The sequence below is a fragment of the Chelonus insularis genome, unplaced genomic scaffold (assembly GCF_013357705.1).
Source record: "Chelonus insularis isolate UGA/USDA-ARS -01 unplaced genomic scaffold, ASM1335770v1 contig_88_pilon, whole genome shotgun sequence".
In the NCBI taxonomy this organism is placed as follows: domain Eukaryota; kingdom Metazoa; phylum Arthropoda; class Insecta; order Hymenoptera; family Braconidae; genus Chelonus; species Chelonus insularis.
In genome coordinates, this window is record NW_023276776.1 from 345,328 (window position 1) to 362,975 (window position 17,648).

Sequence of the window (17,648 nt, forward strand, 5' to 3'; positions counted from 1 at the left end):
CTCTTTTGTAATGAATTGGATTATTTTAAATATTTGTTCGTGGTGTAATAACATTTAATTCACTTATCTTATTTATTTTATTTAATCATTATTATTAAAACTACTAGAATTCATTAATAAAATTTATTCAAATTTAATAGCGCTTGGAGGAATTAAAATTATTGCTCGTGCGAGGCTTGTAATGGAGATAATTAAGATATAAAGGATTATTATTTATCATGCTGTCATATTTATATAATTTTTTTTCAGTAGTCGTATATTCAAACATTGATATATACCAGTCGTATAGTATGCCAGTCGTGATATGCGGCAATAATACTCGAGTCGTAAATGGCAGAATACCATCTGTAAATGTTTTTAATGTGCTTTTAATCATTTGAATCTAAAAGAATGAACTTGTAAATCTAGTCTTCTTCATCTTTACTTTAATATGATTATTTTCCATTAAATAAATTAAAAATTTTTGCATTATCACGAAAATGATTTTTTTCTTATGAATACACTAAGAAAAAAAAATTTTATTCTACAAAAAAATGTTAATTTGATTAATTAAAAAACTCTTAAATATTTGCAATAAAATATTTTATTGAATTTATTTATTTAATAATAATTTCCGGCACCTGGTTGATTAAAAAAAATATTACTTGTTCATAATAAATTTGTTTTTCGGTGCACAACAAAAATTAACGATATTGTTAAGAATATTTTAAATAATTTATAGATGTTAGAAGAATTATATTGATCCATGAGCATAGCTGACAATTTTATTTACTATAAGATTGCATATGGTTGTTGGCCATCATTTTGCGATCAATTATTAATCGACGTGATCATAAAAGGAAGAATAATGATAAAAATCGGATAAACAGGGTTATCATTTAGAATTTTTTGATTTCTTGTTATAATAATAAATTAAAAAACGAAATGACGAAAGAAAAAACTGTTTTAAAAAAACGTATCTTCCCTCTTCTTCAAGTCTTTCCCATGGCATAAACAAAATGCAACCTCCAATTCCGCAGATGAAATATTATAAGTAATAACATATATCTATAGATGGGTAGAAGGTTGCTCCGGTTCGAACGTCGAGCAGGATAATAACATAGCGCTAAACTACATCCGATACACCACGTACCAATATGTAATTGCATAATTATTATTAATGATATCGGAACCTTTATTTTTAAATATATATATCCCGATTTTTTTTTCTAACGCCATTATGTGTATACAGATATACATATGGTGCGTATAGAAAATTACTTGCACCATATTTAAGTGCCCAGATGTTAGTTGTTGCGTTAAATATTCAGGTTATTAATGTTTTTCATTAGTTTTTGCATTATTTAGAAAAATATGAAGATTAAATAAGCAGTGGTGAGTTTATGTGGATACTTTTTAATGAATTTATTTTATTGATTTCAGCTTAGACTAAAAATGATGAATAATTACTTATTTTTAGTCTGATGATGAAAAAATATTTCATTAAATATTAAATCTCCACCAATCAGTCTTCGTTAAGTCATTAAATTATTTTAAGAATAAATTCTTTGATATGATTTTTTAACTCAATTTTTTTAATTTATCACAGAAATAAAATTATTTTATGTTAACAATGATTTTAGTCTGGCGTATTGAATTAGACAGAGTTAACTCAACTATTCAGAGTTACTTTTAAATATCTGCTGTGTTTTAAGATATTAGTAATAAAATGAAAATAAAATATCCATGGATAGATTAAGAATTTTAATTACAAGATGATGTTTGCTGCAACAAGACTGTTTTGTTTTTATATTTGACAATAAATAGAATGACTTAATTTACTAGACATGCTTACGTACAAAACGTAACTGACTCCCATAAGCCACACAAAATGAATGTGGCTAAATTCTTAGTCACACACACATTTAACATTGCAAATATCTAAAAATATGAATAAGCATGCATATAAGTTTGAGAATACAAACGTAAATTTGACTATATCTAACGAAAATTTTTAAAGTTATAAAAGCTTCAAATATATTTTTATTTAAGTTGATTTATAAAAAAATATTGTAGTAGAATACAAATCAAAATGTTCGCATTTTATTCTACTGAAAAACATCCCATTTCATTTATGACTTCTATTTTTTTTACAAAAAAAACTTTTTATACTTCATTGTATATGAAACAATGTTTCACAATTATTTATTGATTGGAATTTTTTTAGAAATTTAATTTACATGTCCGCTTTATAGTTACACTTGCAAATAATTTTTTGAAGTTAGAAGTAAAAAAAAAAAAATTAATATTGCTACCAATTAATTAGTTGATATTATATTACAGAATATTTTTTATTTATTTCAAACAATAGAATTTTTTAGAATGTTACCAAACGGAAATTTTTCACAGAGTTTTGTCCTAAATTTTCTATTGTATCGCAGATTTAGTTTCGACCTCGCTTTTGTCTCGTCGTTCAGCATACTGTAGTCATCCTTCTGGCGTTTTATCCGTTTTATTCGTCAGGACATACACTTGTTGCATTTAAGGTCTCTAACCGTGTTATCGTGCTTGTCTTATTTTTCTCTACTCTCTATATTCTTTTTTTGTCTTTCAATCTCTTCATTTCTAATTACTTATTACACTCTTTATTTGCCAGCTGGATTTAAATTAACACTGAAAAAAATTACTTCATTATTTTATCTTTCAAAATGGAATAAAAATTATAAAAGTATTTTTCGTAAAATCTTAAGTTACTTTCATGGAAAGAGAAATATTCATTTCAAAATTACAATATTCAATTATTAACATAGAACTTATCAAACAACTCAAAAAAATTAAAAGTACCAAGAGATACTTGTAAAATCTTAGAACAGTCCAACATTGTTACATGATTATGTGTAATTAAATTTTTAGACAAATATAAACTAAAAGTGTAAAGATATACTGTGCATTATAAATTGCAAAAGCTAAGTAAAAACAAATTATTAATAAAAACATTTAAACTAATAATTATGTTCAGAATAATTTTTTTGAAAAATCAATAGAACTAAGTGACTTTATATAATTCATACACACTTAATATAATTCAAAATAAATTTAATCACAGTAAATAAATAATTTATCATTACTCTGAATATAATTGTTACTTTCTATTTATAATTAAAATATCATTGAATCGCTGCCTTTATTTATCCCAAATGATTAATTATTGATAGTATATCTCTCCAATTATGTTCATGTTATTCAGCAAAATATTATTTGAATGAAGTGAAGGCTATTTGACATAAAATATTGTTCCCGTTTAAATCAAATTACATTGTTTATTAAGCAGGATTTGTCTGATGATGTCCATGACATTTTTTACAAGTAAATTATTTATTCAAACGGTATTTAATAGAGTCTATTATAAAAAAAGATAATATGTGCAAATATTTCATTTATACTTTTTGATTCCTCTAAAACCATTTAAATGGAAAATGAGAGAAATAGATTCATGGATGTGCAATATCGCAGGTTGGTGTGTCAGGCTCTTGTCACCAAACGGTTTAGGAATATTAATAGCTCATTAACATAACAGAACAGAGGCAAACGTGTTAGCAGGAATCGTGACGACATTATTGATTGCATGTCTCAATTCAATGTCTAAAAGTATGAAATCTAACGGTGTACCTAAAATAGTGAAACCCAAAATAAAAGATGTTAAATAAAGACTTGATGGCTGCAATAAATAATAAAAAAAAAACAGTTTTCAATTGTTTGTGGTACAATAGATATCGTCACCAGACAAATTTTGATGATTAAATATCACGATGTTGACCTCAAAATTGGTTTTTATTATTTAGCCAAACTTACAAATCAATCCTGCTGATGTAGATTGGAAAAAAATATTTTTTCTATCAATAAAAATAATTGTGACAATCACTTTTATTCTGTTTTATTAGAGGTGCTATTTTTTAACGTAACTACAAGTTTAAAATATTTTTATTTTCATTTAAAAATAATTTAAAAACATTTGAAATCAATTTTCCATTGATTACTATTGCCCCAGAGTTGTATTAAATCGTGACTTATTATTTTAAAGAAATTTTTATTGGATTTGGTAACGGTAATAAAATACACTAATTAAAATTTTTTAAAAGGTTAATTGTTACTCATAGATTCATGCATAAAATTATATCGCATAGTTTAGGAAAAAATAAAGGGGGAAATAGTAAATAAAGTTGTATCGGTACTGTCGATAGACACACTTTACTAATTGTAGATGAAACATTTAATTGTAGAAAATTATACGAAATTGACGTGATAGGCGTGTAACATAATTGGAGTACAAAACTACGATAAAGGGTGTAGGATTTTCCAACAGTGATTGCCTCACGTTTCACTGTAGATAGTCTACGCGCAATAATAATCGAGGATGATTTCGAAGACAGAAAGAGAACGACGTGCACATTTGCTTGATTCTCTTCTTCATTGTGGGCGCCATCATATGATCTTTCGCAATTATATTCTGAATTTTTAATGGAACGTTTCAAGACTGAAATTAGTTGAATCTTATTCAGATTTATCACTGAATGCAGTACTGCATTGTAGATACTAATTTATCATTTTGTTTGGTTTTAATTAATTTTTTATTTTGTTTATAATAACATCTATAATTGACCACATTTTTTTTCTAAATGATTGGGTATGTTTGGAAAGGGAGATTTACATGAAGAAAAAAGATATTTATGTTATTGCATATTTTGAAAACATTTCTGCACATTCTAGCCAAGCATTAATTTTCTAAGAACCTCTTTTGACCCTAGGCGATACTCGAAATGCAATCCGCAATCAGTGAAATTATTATTATTAATGCATACTACACTCTGGCTACCATTTCATTTATGTTGCCTTTGATTTTCGATATGCATTCTCGATTATAACATCTCAATATGGATGTAATTAAATGACCATAATACATTGAATTCATTAAATCCAATAAATTACTCTAGCATTCCTTGTAGAAAATAATTGTTGGATTGTTATAAATATGTTTACCACTTATTATCAATCAGCATATATGAAAATACCAGCAGACAACAAGGAGATATGGAATATAAAGGTCAGACATATTTTTCTTGATGCTACTATAGAAAATGAACAGAAAAATTGACATACTGACAATTATTTATAATTAAAAAAAATTTTGATTATTGTAAATTAATAATTGAAGACATCTTGTTTATGCATTTCGAAGAATTTATGTACCATGCACTTAGATTTTTTTTTTATTATTAAAAGGATAATTTAAATATTAATTTGAATAAAACATGAATGAATTTATCTCAAAATTATGGTGGAAAAAAATTAATTTGCTCATTTAATAAGAAGGTCTTTTTTTTAATCTTAAACATCGAAATTCTGATAAAACATACGCTTCCGTTTTATTAATCCTCATATATGTCGATTTCATGTGGCCGCAGGTGAGAGACCGATGATTATATCGATTGAGTGTTAGGGCCGGAGAAAAAAAGGGTAATTTTTGATATTCGGTGCTTCGGGTACACGGTAGCATAATCGTGTATGTTTCAACCCTTACTTTAAGTATGAAAAATAAAAATAAAAAAAAAAAATTAAACAAAAAAATACAAAGTAAGAAGCATTCATATATACCTAGAGGCCACTGATATTACCTTACTACCTTGATCACTACTATTGAAAAATCTGTGGGCCAGGTTTCCATTCTTGGAAACATACGATATTTTTTGCGTCTAGCCAGTAGTAAATACCGGGTGTGGCTACTGCGTGAATGCTCTAAATGAATGATCAAAATCGCAATCTCTCTCCCTAAAATCTTTAGAAAGATGCAAAGATGTTGATGCATGAAAAAAATAAAGTAACATCAGTTCTTGGGAATTTTTTCGATGATTATGAAAAAAGTGAAGGAATTGTGCAAATTATCAGGTTTGTATGCAAATCAGTATTTGATTCATCTTTCGTGCCGATTAGAATTATATGATTAAATTTTTTTTTGCATATCGTAGGCTTTTTCTAACATGTATTTTAATTTTTTTAAATTAAAAAGTCGAATAATTTTTAACTTCCCATCAGGAAGTTTATTGGAGTGGAGTCGATTACTTTTCGATTTCGATATCTCGAGAATCATTTTTTTTATTATCACAATTATTTACAAATAAACTTCACTCACAAAATTGATTGTTAAATTCAAACACCTTATCAGTTGTTCTTATTCAATTTATAAAATTGATTACACAAATTTATCTCAACGTTTAGTACAAAATGATTGATATTTGATGACAAATTTATCAGAAAATTCTCACTACCCAAATACCATTCCCATTATCAATGAATTCAATGAATTCATCGCATGAATTAATCATAAAATTACCAAAACTTTTTGATAAATTTTCAGTACCACAAACTCCTGATAAATTGATGAAAAAGTTTTGTACCTTACACCATATAACACTCTCAAATAAATTGTACATAACAATTACAATTATTTTACAAATGCATTCAACAAAATGACATTGTCTTCCCAAATCTAAATAATTCAAAAGTGATATTCAATTGAAATAAGTTGATCTGAAAGCTGAGAAAATGTCTGCTAAATAAATCTAATATTCAAACTACCACATCATCTTTTGATTTACGATGCACATGGACATATGGTACATGCACTCATGAAGATGGTGCAGAAAATTGTTAAATTCTAAATTAAAGAAGAATGATTATTACAAAAGCGAGCAGCGATTGGTGGAGGCGTGGGCAAGTGGAACGGTCTACATGATTAAGATCATCCAATGATTTCTTCTCTATAATGATAGGCTGTGGCTTTTACGTTGCTGTGGAGATCGTGCTGTGGTTGAAAGATCTAGAGTGGGGATTGTGTTTAAAGTTTAAATCAAGTCAATTTTATAAAAAGCCATCGCAGCTTTCTAAAGTTGATAAAAAAAAAAAAAGAAGATAAAACAAGAAAAAAATCATCTAGAGAAGCTTTACAAATACTCGGGGTATATTTGAGTTCACATATTGTCATTCCACCCCTTATTAGTCATGAGTTTTGAAGCGTGATCATGAAGAAAGAGAAAGGATAAAATTAATTTTCAATTGGAGAAAGAGGTATGAGAGTATATAAGGTAGGCATTAGATGTGCATGTGCGGTCGTCCAAGAAACCACACTGACTGCCCAGATAAATTCCTTCTTATTATTCTCATTACGGCAGTTGTAATGAAATATTAGCAGTGGGATGTGAATACCCCACTGTCTTGCATGAGACCTCCGGCCAATCAGCCACTCTCTAGCGATATGGACGGATTGAAAAAACCATTTAGCAACTGGCCATTATAATAATACGTGATTCGTTTATCTCCGTACAGTCCCGGTGCATATTCAATAAACAACACACTCTGCAAATTCAAGTTCATTTGTCAGTTGAGTCTTGAAACAATGCCATTGATAGATTAGCTATATTTGCATCATCAAAGGTAACTGGCCAATATGATGATAAGACTTTTTATCAATCCTTGATTGAGTCATAGAAATATTGTTATCACAATCAGTTGTTGTCATGACTGTACTCCAAGTTGGATATAACTTTGCATTACAGTATAAACTTGGTCCGCCTCGGTCACGTTCGCTCGATGTGTGTGTGGTCCCCCTCTTGTGTTTTTTTTTTTACTTTTTATTTGTTCTCTAAGCTTCGTTCCATACGTGTGTACAGCCTTATTCTTTTGTTTTCATATTACATTGAGTTTCTTTTTGTTTCTTATTTTCTGTCCTTTGAATATTCCCATATTTTCCATTTAAGAAATTTTCTTGCTATGTTATTTGATGTTGTAATTGAATATACGATTTATCAATATTTTATCTTGACTGAGCTTATTGTTTTTTATTTGGAAACTTTCAATTGTTATTGCATTCTTCATTATGCCATGATTTTTCATCATTAATTGAATCTCTCCATTGATTTTTTTACTTCAATTTGTTGACAATTAGGCAACTTGTAGACCAGGAGCATTGAAGATGATGGTAGATCTTGATGAAATGTAAAGACAATTTTGGAGTAACTTATTACTCATCTGTGACTTATTGAATTATTAAAAAGCTCTAGAGCTATCAATTGATTGAATGAATACAACAAAAACATTGCAATGATTTGATAAAAAATGATCAGCTTCAGAGCTATCAAGTAGTAAGTTGGAGACGAGGGGTAGTTAATTTTCAAAGCACAGAGATGAATTTTAGAAAGTGGGCTCTATATTGAACTTAAAAATAAATATATGCAAAAATTTATGTGTTAGCATACATATTTATGTGTGTAAATGTATGTTGGCTAAAAATGACACGACATTATGTATGTATTATCTACGTATCAACATATATTTTATATCCATACTTCATGTATGTTTAAGCATATATATTATCATGTAAGAAAACGGAAAAAATGCTATGTGGTAGCATATATTTTAACACATGATCATATATTATCATCATATAGGTGAACTACATGTTCATAGTTTTTTACATGCATGTTTTCTTTTCATCTGAGTTATTTAAAAAATATTAGACATCTTACATACTCTTCAAATAATATCTTTTCAAATTTTACCAAATATTTTTCATCAATCAAAATATATTTTTTCAAACTAGTTGGAGATAACTGGAATGATTTGAAGGAGAGGAATAATATAAAAAAATATTTGCGACTGTATAATATTAACTGATAGTTAAATATATTGACAGAGTTTCAAGAACATGATAAATAAACGAAATAGTGTTAAGGTTCAATGATATAAATAATTCTATTATGTACAAAGTCAAATATGAAAAGCAATGGTATGAAGTAGATCAATAATTTCAATTGTCAACTTTAATAGATTATGTGCGTCTAATAAGGCTATAACCTCATGAGAAAGTTCAATGATTATTTAGAAAAGTGTCATTATATAAACATGCTAAGTAATTTCCGTTGTTGTTTAATAATTTTACATTTAGAATTTACGAATTATCTATTCAACTAAATAACAATCAAACTTTGATTTATAATAATTTAATCAATTTTTATTTAGTATGATTTTTTAAAAAATCTTTCGGGATAAATGCGCACTTGTATGAATTGAGGCATTTAAATGTTCGATGCTCTTACAACCCATTAATCTCGATAGTAGTTTCTGTGTGTCGTTTCTTACAGTATTCACGATGAACATATTACGGATATATATGTGACAAGTGCGAGGGTTTAACGTACGAAACGAGTTATCGATCACAGTAGTGACAGTCGAAAAGTGAGAGATGTCACGAAGATTCATGATATAAACATGATCGATATATGTGGATGTGAAAATCTAATCGACTAATGACTGCTAATCCTACTCTCGCGAAATTGGAATCGATCATACATCTTTCATCCTCGGAAAAACTTTGTTCTTATATTTTTCTTTTTTACGAATAACTCAATTATTTATTTATTTCTACTTGCAATTTTTCTGACCCAACTTATTAATGTAGTATAATGATTTATATTGAAAATATATCTCAGTATAATCGATCATATTTACTGTTACATAATTATATTAAATGATTTTTAAAAAAATTTCATTTACATAAAGAAAACTTTGCAACCATTAAAGTTAATGTTTTATATCGCTTTTTAAAAATATGGTCAATTTGTTATAAATTTTGAAGGCATAGTAAGAATAAGCTGGTAATATATGTCTATTAATTAAGCATATTATTAACAAAACAAAAAACAGCCATGAAAATAATTCTCAGGAATGGATGAAAAATATTTCCTATATATAGTATGTTAGTAGCGATTCAGTTGTAGTATGCACGAAACTATACTGAGAATTTTCTACTAAATAATTTGTGATATAATACGGTTAAAAATTACCAAGTTTAATATTAAATAATTCATTTTAATACCAGCGCCGGCGACGGTGGTAATGTAGAGACTCGAGCGACGTGAGAGAGTACTAACAGCAACTAGAAGCAGGCACCTATAAATTTGTAAACTTAATAAATACATAATGGTCGACATTGCTTCCTAGGTGGATTCTATGCTTTGCATAGGTTTTTAACGAGATTTTACTGGCATGTTTTCACACATCTCTTTTTCCTTTATCTTGCAAATTTATTTTGACAAAAAAATCTCCAAAAACTAATTGCATTTAAAAATATATTTTGCTTTCATTTTATTTTTTTTTTCTTTAGCATTGTAAAAATGTAGACGTACTCATAAAATTTTTACTCCTGTGGATTGTTCATTCAATCAAATAAATTCTCACTTAAGATAACAACTGTTCAGATCCGTAACTACTGTTTCCATCTACTTTAGATAATATTTATTGGAAAAGTTTCTAAAATTAATCCACTAAATAATCAATGATTTCAAAGTCGTAATTAATTTTTTTTAATCCCATTTATTTGTTCCTTTACATCATATAAAAATACTTTAGTGGAATCTTGTGAAAAAAAAAGAAACAGTAATATTTATTTTAAACTTTTCTTGACCCCAAGAACTCAAAGTCTTATTAATTATTTCACAACAATTAACAATTGTTTAGCTAATCAGCAAATATAATAATTCATACATTGCAAATCCGGGAAAATTCAAATGTTTAGTAATAAAATGTTCAAAGTGCTTAACAATAAAACACCTAAGTGTTGACAATGTTGAACATTATGAACAAACTATAGCATTCTGGTAAACGGCAAAAAGCGTTTAAAATTAATTTACAAAATTACGATAGTTTGCTTATAGCATTTAGCATTGTAAACACTGAAGATAAGATGAGATTAAGATAAGATCAATTGTATTTTTGTTCAAATCATAATACATTTTACTGTAAAGCTGAATAGTTTTTATAAAAAAAAAAACAATTCATAGTATATCATGACCGACAGCTTGATTTCTCTAGATGGTTGACAAAGTGGTATATAGATAGTATTTTATGACCATTTAATACATTCATTTGAACAAAGTTATCTAGACTCACAGTGTAAAGACGAATGTTTTAATCCGCATGGTCTTTCTCTTCAGAAATACAGTGATATTAAAAATAATGAATTGGATTAAACAGACATTAGTTCCTAGTTACACATTGACCGTACCGGTAAATTGAACGATGTGAAATATCAATTTTATCTATTGACTGGAATAGCTTTACTCATGAATGGTACACTGAGAATTTAGAGGGCTCCCTCTATATGTCCAAATGAAACCTAGCCTAATTGTTAATAAATGATATTTACACGATAATAGTGGAATAGGGTATAGTCTCTGTCGGGTGATTCACCTGTATTAAAGTCACCTACGTCAAGCAAATATACTGATTTAAGCACACGCGTGGCTGAGAATCATGAGAGCGTAAATAAAGCGAAAAGTGTAACGGAGTGCAAGGGAGTGCGGTATAAGTGTATGAGACGTAGATAAAAAAATAATGTTGGAATTACCATATCAAACGGTATGGTTGAATTCCTGGAAAGAGTTGATACAGACGACGACGTTGTGGCATTAGTTTACCTTGTCCACTATGTGATAGTACTTCGACCTAGGATATTTCCATTGTTAGTTTCTGTGGTAATATAAACAATTGGCCTTGTCCATCTCCACTGCTTCCGGCTGTCACTCAGTACTCTCGACATTTTTATGGATCGTAGCGCACTGAGCACAAACGTTCTATACTCTCACTTAATTAACAAAACGAGTTCTCTCCCCTTTTTCATTTACTGAAACCTCGATTTGTTCAGCTGTACTTTCTTCAATCGCATTTTTATATGATCAATGTCATATACTATGTCTCATTTATCTCAATGTTTTTTTTTTTTTTTTTAAATACAGTTTGTTGCTGCCCAGGAAACTAAGTACTGAAACAAACGTTTTTCTTTTGAATGATTTAAAATTCTGAATATTAAAAATAAATTATGTAAAGCAAAATATTTATGTGATGTTTGAATTGTTTAATATTTGAAAGAAAAAAAATATATTTTTTTAACTTTAAATTTTTAAAACGGTTGAAAACAGATGAAATTATTTATTAATCATTTTTGAACTTAGTTTCAAATATTAAAACATACTAAATTTAAAAATACATTATGCATTTTTTACGCAATCTACAGAGTATTGTATTGTATGTATACATTATCATACTTGAAAATTGAGTAAATAACTCTTCGGTAGAAGTAGCAAATAATGCCATTTATTTTTCAAGATTTTTGCACATACCTTCCTTTCGCTCAATGCTTTATATTTCTTTGAAATTTTAAGTAGCCAAAAATTTCACATCTCTACAGCAATGATAAATTTTTATTTCTATTTCAGAAAAATAAAATTCTAACAAAATTTTTTTTCTCATAATCATCTCATGAAAGACATCAACTTATTCATTAGGAAATTTATTTAATAACATTTCTTCAAGTGTTAATTTCTTCTAAACACCTAATACTAAAAAACTGACAAGTAAATATGAAGGCAGTATAGTTATTTAACAATAAACATCACAAAAAATAATAATAAAGACATAAAAAAGAAATGAATATATAATTTACAAACAACGATTTATCCTGTCCCCTATATCAATCTACATATAATCTTACCAAACATATATATTAGAGAATAACTGTACATAGAAAATGATAACTCAAGTAAAAATGATAGCAATGAAGTTAATGATTGTCAATTCATAATGATAGTTTTCAAATAAAATATTAAATGAAGTACATATTAGTCTTCGTGTGCTTGGTTATAATTGAATACCACAATGAGGTGACTTCCGCAATTGGTTGACGATATTTGCTTCTGCTACATTATTTGTTTTGTCGCGTACTTGTGACGATATCAGTATATATATATAACATAAAGAGGATCTTTTTTTTTCTTTATTTAATCCCAGATAATGTTGTGTTATCATGTTAGCCTTATTCTATAAAAATACAATTAAGCTGCAGTCTTTAACCTTTTTTTGCTTTCAACTTTTTTTCTTTTTTTTCTTTCTTTTCTGACAGTAATAGAGATAATTTTATTAAGTATTTCATATTTTGTTGGAGCAATCGATCGAAATTCTCATAAACCTAATGAATTGTTTTATCTTCGCGAATAATAAATCGAGTATAGCTAACTCATGTGTTTGACGTTATCATAATAATATAACTATCATGACATCGTTTCTTGAGGTGAATCGATAATTATTAATGCTTATAATTATAAGAAATGGATTAATGAGAAATACCGGAAGAAGATTATATTATAAAAATTCAGTTTTATTTATTAGTAATCTAGATCTAGCAAAATAAACCAATGTATTTAACAATTAAAATTATTTCTCCAAGTTGGAGCGACCAAAATGATAATTAGTTTTACAAGGTATAAACAAATCTGTACTTCAACACTGCAAATAGTGTTTTATTTTAATGCACTTGAAGTGTTTTAATATGACGTTATTCATTTAATTAGTATTGTAGTAATTACAATTTTCACTCTTTTATTCATACTTTTAAATTTCAAATTAGTCAGTTATTGGAGTATGAAAACTCAAGTATCAATCAGTAATGTCTATTAATTGATAAGAGAATGAATTAGGAATTGTCAGTAGCTTGCTTGGTCTGAGATTGACATGATTATTTTTTATTCTTTAAAAGCTAAATATTTATAATTAATTAACGCAGTATCGTTTTTACAAGATAACGGTTAAATGATTTTTTTCCAAGTAATTTATCACATTCTTAAATTATTTTTTATTATTAAGCCATGATGTATGACGAGGTAATATTAAAACAATGAAAACAAAATTATATTTTTCCATTGTTTATTTATTCGATTGCACTACATCGAGCATAAAAATATAAATTTCTTTCATTACAGTGTCCATAATTTTTTTTCCTCTCATCCATTTCCATTTCCAGCTTGAAAAATATAATCGTCAAACTTGTGTATACATATTTTTCTTCGTCAATTTAAAAAATCGCATAAACGGTAATTAAATAAATGTAATTACAAGCAAACAAAAATAGAAGTTGGGTGTAGAGGGAGGCTGAGGATAAAAAAATATAAAGAAAAAGGAACAATGTTATGAAATTGCAAGGAAAATAGGAGAGATTGAAAATCACGAAGGTGCAATAATGCATAATATACGTTCAGAGGGTAAAATATTACGCTACATAGAACTCACAGGGAAAAGGGTGCAGTATCTGCAGGTCGATAAAATGAAGCAGAGGGAAAGAGAGAGGATGAAGTATTGCCAAGTGGAGGGTTGCAGAGATTCCTCCTATCAATCACGGTACTATTATCGAGACCGTGATTAGCAAGGCATGCTAACGATATCTCTGGCCGGAGGCAGAGGCCAGCGTTAGCTTCGTGTGAGTACAAGTTCATGTTGTATAATTGCGTGTTCCTACGCAGGTTTATTGCATACATGTAAACATACTCCTTCCTTCTTCCTTCTATGTCTTTCTCATTCTATCCCTCCTATTCTTGTAGTTTGGATGGATATTTGCCGATGTATTGGCATCCTATTGCCAATATTTAAGTGCTGGGAACTGCAAGGAGAGATCAATTTTAAGAGCATGTAAAGTGACCACTTGAGAACTCACTAAGGATTACTAATGTGATGTTGATTATAAAACCGATTTATATTTTTGTGCTCTACTTAGCGTAGGATTGCAAGTTCAACTACTCAAATATCGTTGCTTCTAATTTAAATAGGTCATTCTATTGAAATATTACTCGTTTTACACCCTTTTAGAAACCTCTTTGAAAATTTATTCATCCACAGAGAAAAATTTATAGTCTTATACCATACTATAGAATAAATTCTATTGTTTAATATAAAATAATCATTCCTTTGGGAATATAAATATTTTTATTACAGATATTGATACTTTTACTTGAGGAACCAGTTAAATATATTATTTTACATTAATTTAATGTCAATATAATATTAATAATATTATCTTTACAAGTTTCTGATGAACTCGTAAAAATATTATTAGTTGAGAATTTTTTTTCGGGGCAAATCTATCTGATAGGATACCTATGAAAGTACATTGATTTTTGTCAAACTAGATTATAGATGAAAAAAATAAAAAAATAATAGCATTTTAATATATTTATTATTTTTTTACATTTTTGATTGCTATCAACATGCAGATATATTCCTAAAAATGAAATTACACCAGTTAGAGACTTATAGGGAAAAAAAAAATGCTTTCATACATCCTATATATTTCATTATTTTTGCATTGAGGCAGCAATTTATACAATAACTGGTTGAAAAGTGAAAAATGTCTAATTCACCTTTATTATATTATCTGTTACGGACTGACTCTTCTTCGTATCAACTGTAAAAAGTTAATCGAGTTAGTTGTTTAATCACATACTGTAAGTACTTGAACAGTTGAAAAATTAGACAATAATTATAGGTATATTTTACAAAATTCTTGTAATTAAATTACACGATAGATTTATTAATGCATATTTATATTAGTTTGGATATTTGTTTCCTATTGATACGAATATGAAGTGAATTCTCAGTACGTGTATCTCGACTATTGATAAATCCTCAGCGATCAGATGAAATTATTGATACATTTTATTGGAGTTATACGGATCGCTCGCAACGTGATTTCGCCACTAAACTCGTTATCTTCAACGTAATTCAACATCCAGTTCATCTCTCTGGTCCTAGTGTTCCCCACTCTTGCTTGTTCGTCGATGCGTCGTGACGTGTATCTACTCACCCTCCATTTTATCTAGTAGTGCTCCCAACCCCTAAGGGGTCTCAATACATCCTGCAGCCACCAGAGCTAATGATATTTCGCGCTCATTATGAAATATTCGAAATAATTTGTCGGGATTGTGCATTTTGATTTGACGTATATTGCCTATAGTCGATTTCGTTTTGGCTTACGATCGACAATGAATCAATTCCATATTCACCTTGCCTTTGTCCTTATTTTCGATTGATAATATGTGCTAATTTGCAAACCTACACTCTCATTATGTTATGCATATTTACGTATAGCTCAATATATATCATTTGTATGTCCTAGGAAATTCTGCGGAATTCAGACATAATTAGCCTTCCATCTATTTTATTTTTCTATCCAACTTGAAGCACTATTTTCTAATCATTTTGGGTGATTTTGCTTCATGGTGAGTAACATCATAGCTTTGGAATAAGTTGCGCATTGATTTTAAGTCTTCTAAGCAAAGTTTGTCAAAGTTTACGTGATGGAATTAATTTAGGTCATGTTGATGGAGTATTCATTGGGTAATGTTGATCCTTAGATTTTCTTATGTACATGGAAGAAGGTTTTGTTGTCAAATCAGTTTTAATATCTTCTAGGTCTACATTAATTAGTCCTAGATATTTTGCTAGAGATCCTAGTTTAAAAATTATAATTATCTCAACATAATTAGCAGATAACTAATAATTTAATGCACTGTCATTATTCACCTCTATGATTATTCTTTCAATGACGATTGATGATAATTCCATACCAAGCTCTACCTAGACTTGTTAGTAAGCAAGATTCTACTCTACTTTGAATGTCTGACCATAAAGTAGTGAAATACTATGATGATTTGGTCATTCTGGATCATTCAGTTTTAAGGTAATCCTTCAATGAGAGCATCCAGTTGCTGTCTCCAAAGTAGACACAAATCATTGATACATATGATGACTCTATTGTATGAAGTTTAATATTCGATACTGATAGAATATTGGAAAGAAGGCAAAAAAAGGATTCTTTTAAATAATTAAATATCTTAACCAATTATGAATATATGCAAATAATTCTAATCAGCATAAATTCATTGAATTTTCGCGCAAAATTTGACTGTTACAGTTGTTTACCTAGAACATTCCATTGGATGATTGAACAAAATTTAATAGTCTATTGATATCTTGACTGTATACGTATAGGAATAAATTGACTGTATACGTATTTAATTGGAATTCAAATTATAATGGACATTCATATTTTTATAAAAAAAAAAAATGTAAAACATCAGTGACAAGTGGTGGTTTGCATATCATGAGGTGTAAAGGTATTACGATATATACATTTAATATAAGAGAATACATGAAATGAAAAAGAAGATAGAAAATGAGTAGATTGGTTTGAATTCTCTTCTGTCACCACAAACATACATAATGCAGCCACGTGGTGCGTGTAAACGTGTAAACGTCGAACTACTGCATGTTGAAACAATAGGGGATGCATCGGTAGTTCTGACCGTGCTAACCGCTAAATACAAAAATCCCCAACCACCTGTGCACCCAACGCTGTGGTTCGTAGATATGCTTTCCTCTCTCATGTGTATCCAAGTTAATTACAACATAATTGCGGTCGACATTTTGTTGTTCGTTCCTCTCTATTTTTATTATTTAATCAGATATTACTGGATGTTGCATTTTTGTAATTTACGTTTTATGAAATGTGATAAATAAATTCGTAAATCCGTCTAAAAAATTGTGTGACATTATTTTTTCATAACTCGTTTGCCAGAGGAATAAAAAAAAATTAGTATCATTAAACTAGTTCAATTTTGACTTACTCTTTTTTTTTTAATATCAATACAGGTATATTTAAACAAATAAGAAATTAATGAAGTGATTAAATTGAAAAATTATTTTTTTATACATCACAAATATATTTCAATATT

General features: G+C 28.3%; 1 protein-coding gene across 2 annotated transcripts in view; it reads left to right on the forward strand.

Annotated features, from left to right (window-relative positions):
- The window catches only part of LOC118071669 (protein bric-a-brac 1-like), a 164,086-nt gene that overhangs the window by 10,100 nt on the left and 136,338 nt on the right, over nt 1-17,648 (forward strand). Inside the window, exon 1 of one of the 2 annotated variants that reach the window (XM_035090963.1) lies at nt 11,368-11,564. The exons of the other annotated variant lie outside the window; for it this stretch is intronic. The gene's annotated coding sequence lies outside the window, so the exon portion shown is untranslated. Of the gene's footprint in view, nt 1-11,367; nt 11,565-17,648 lie in introns of those variants that run through there. 2 annotated transcript variants of the gene reach the window in all.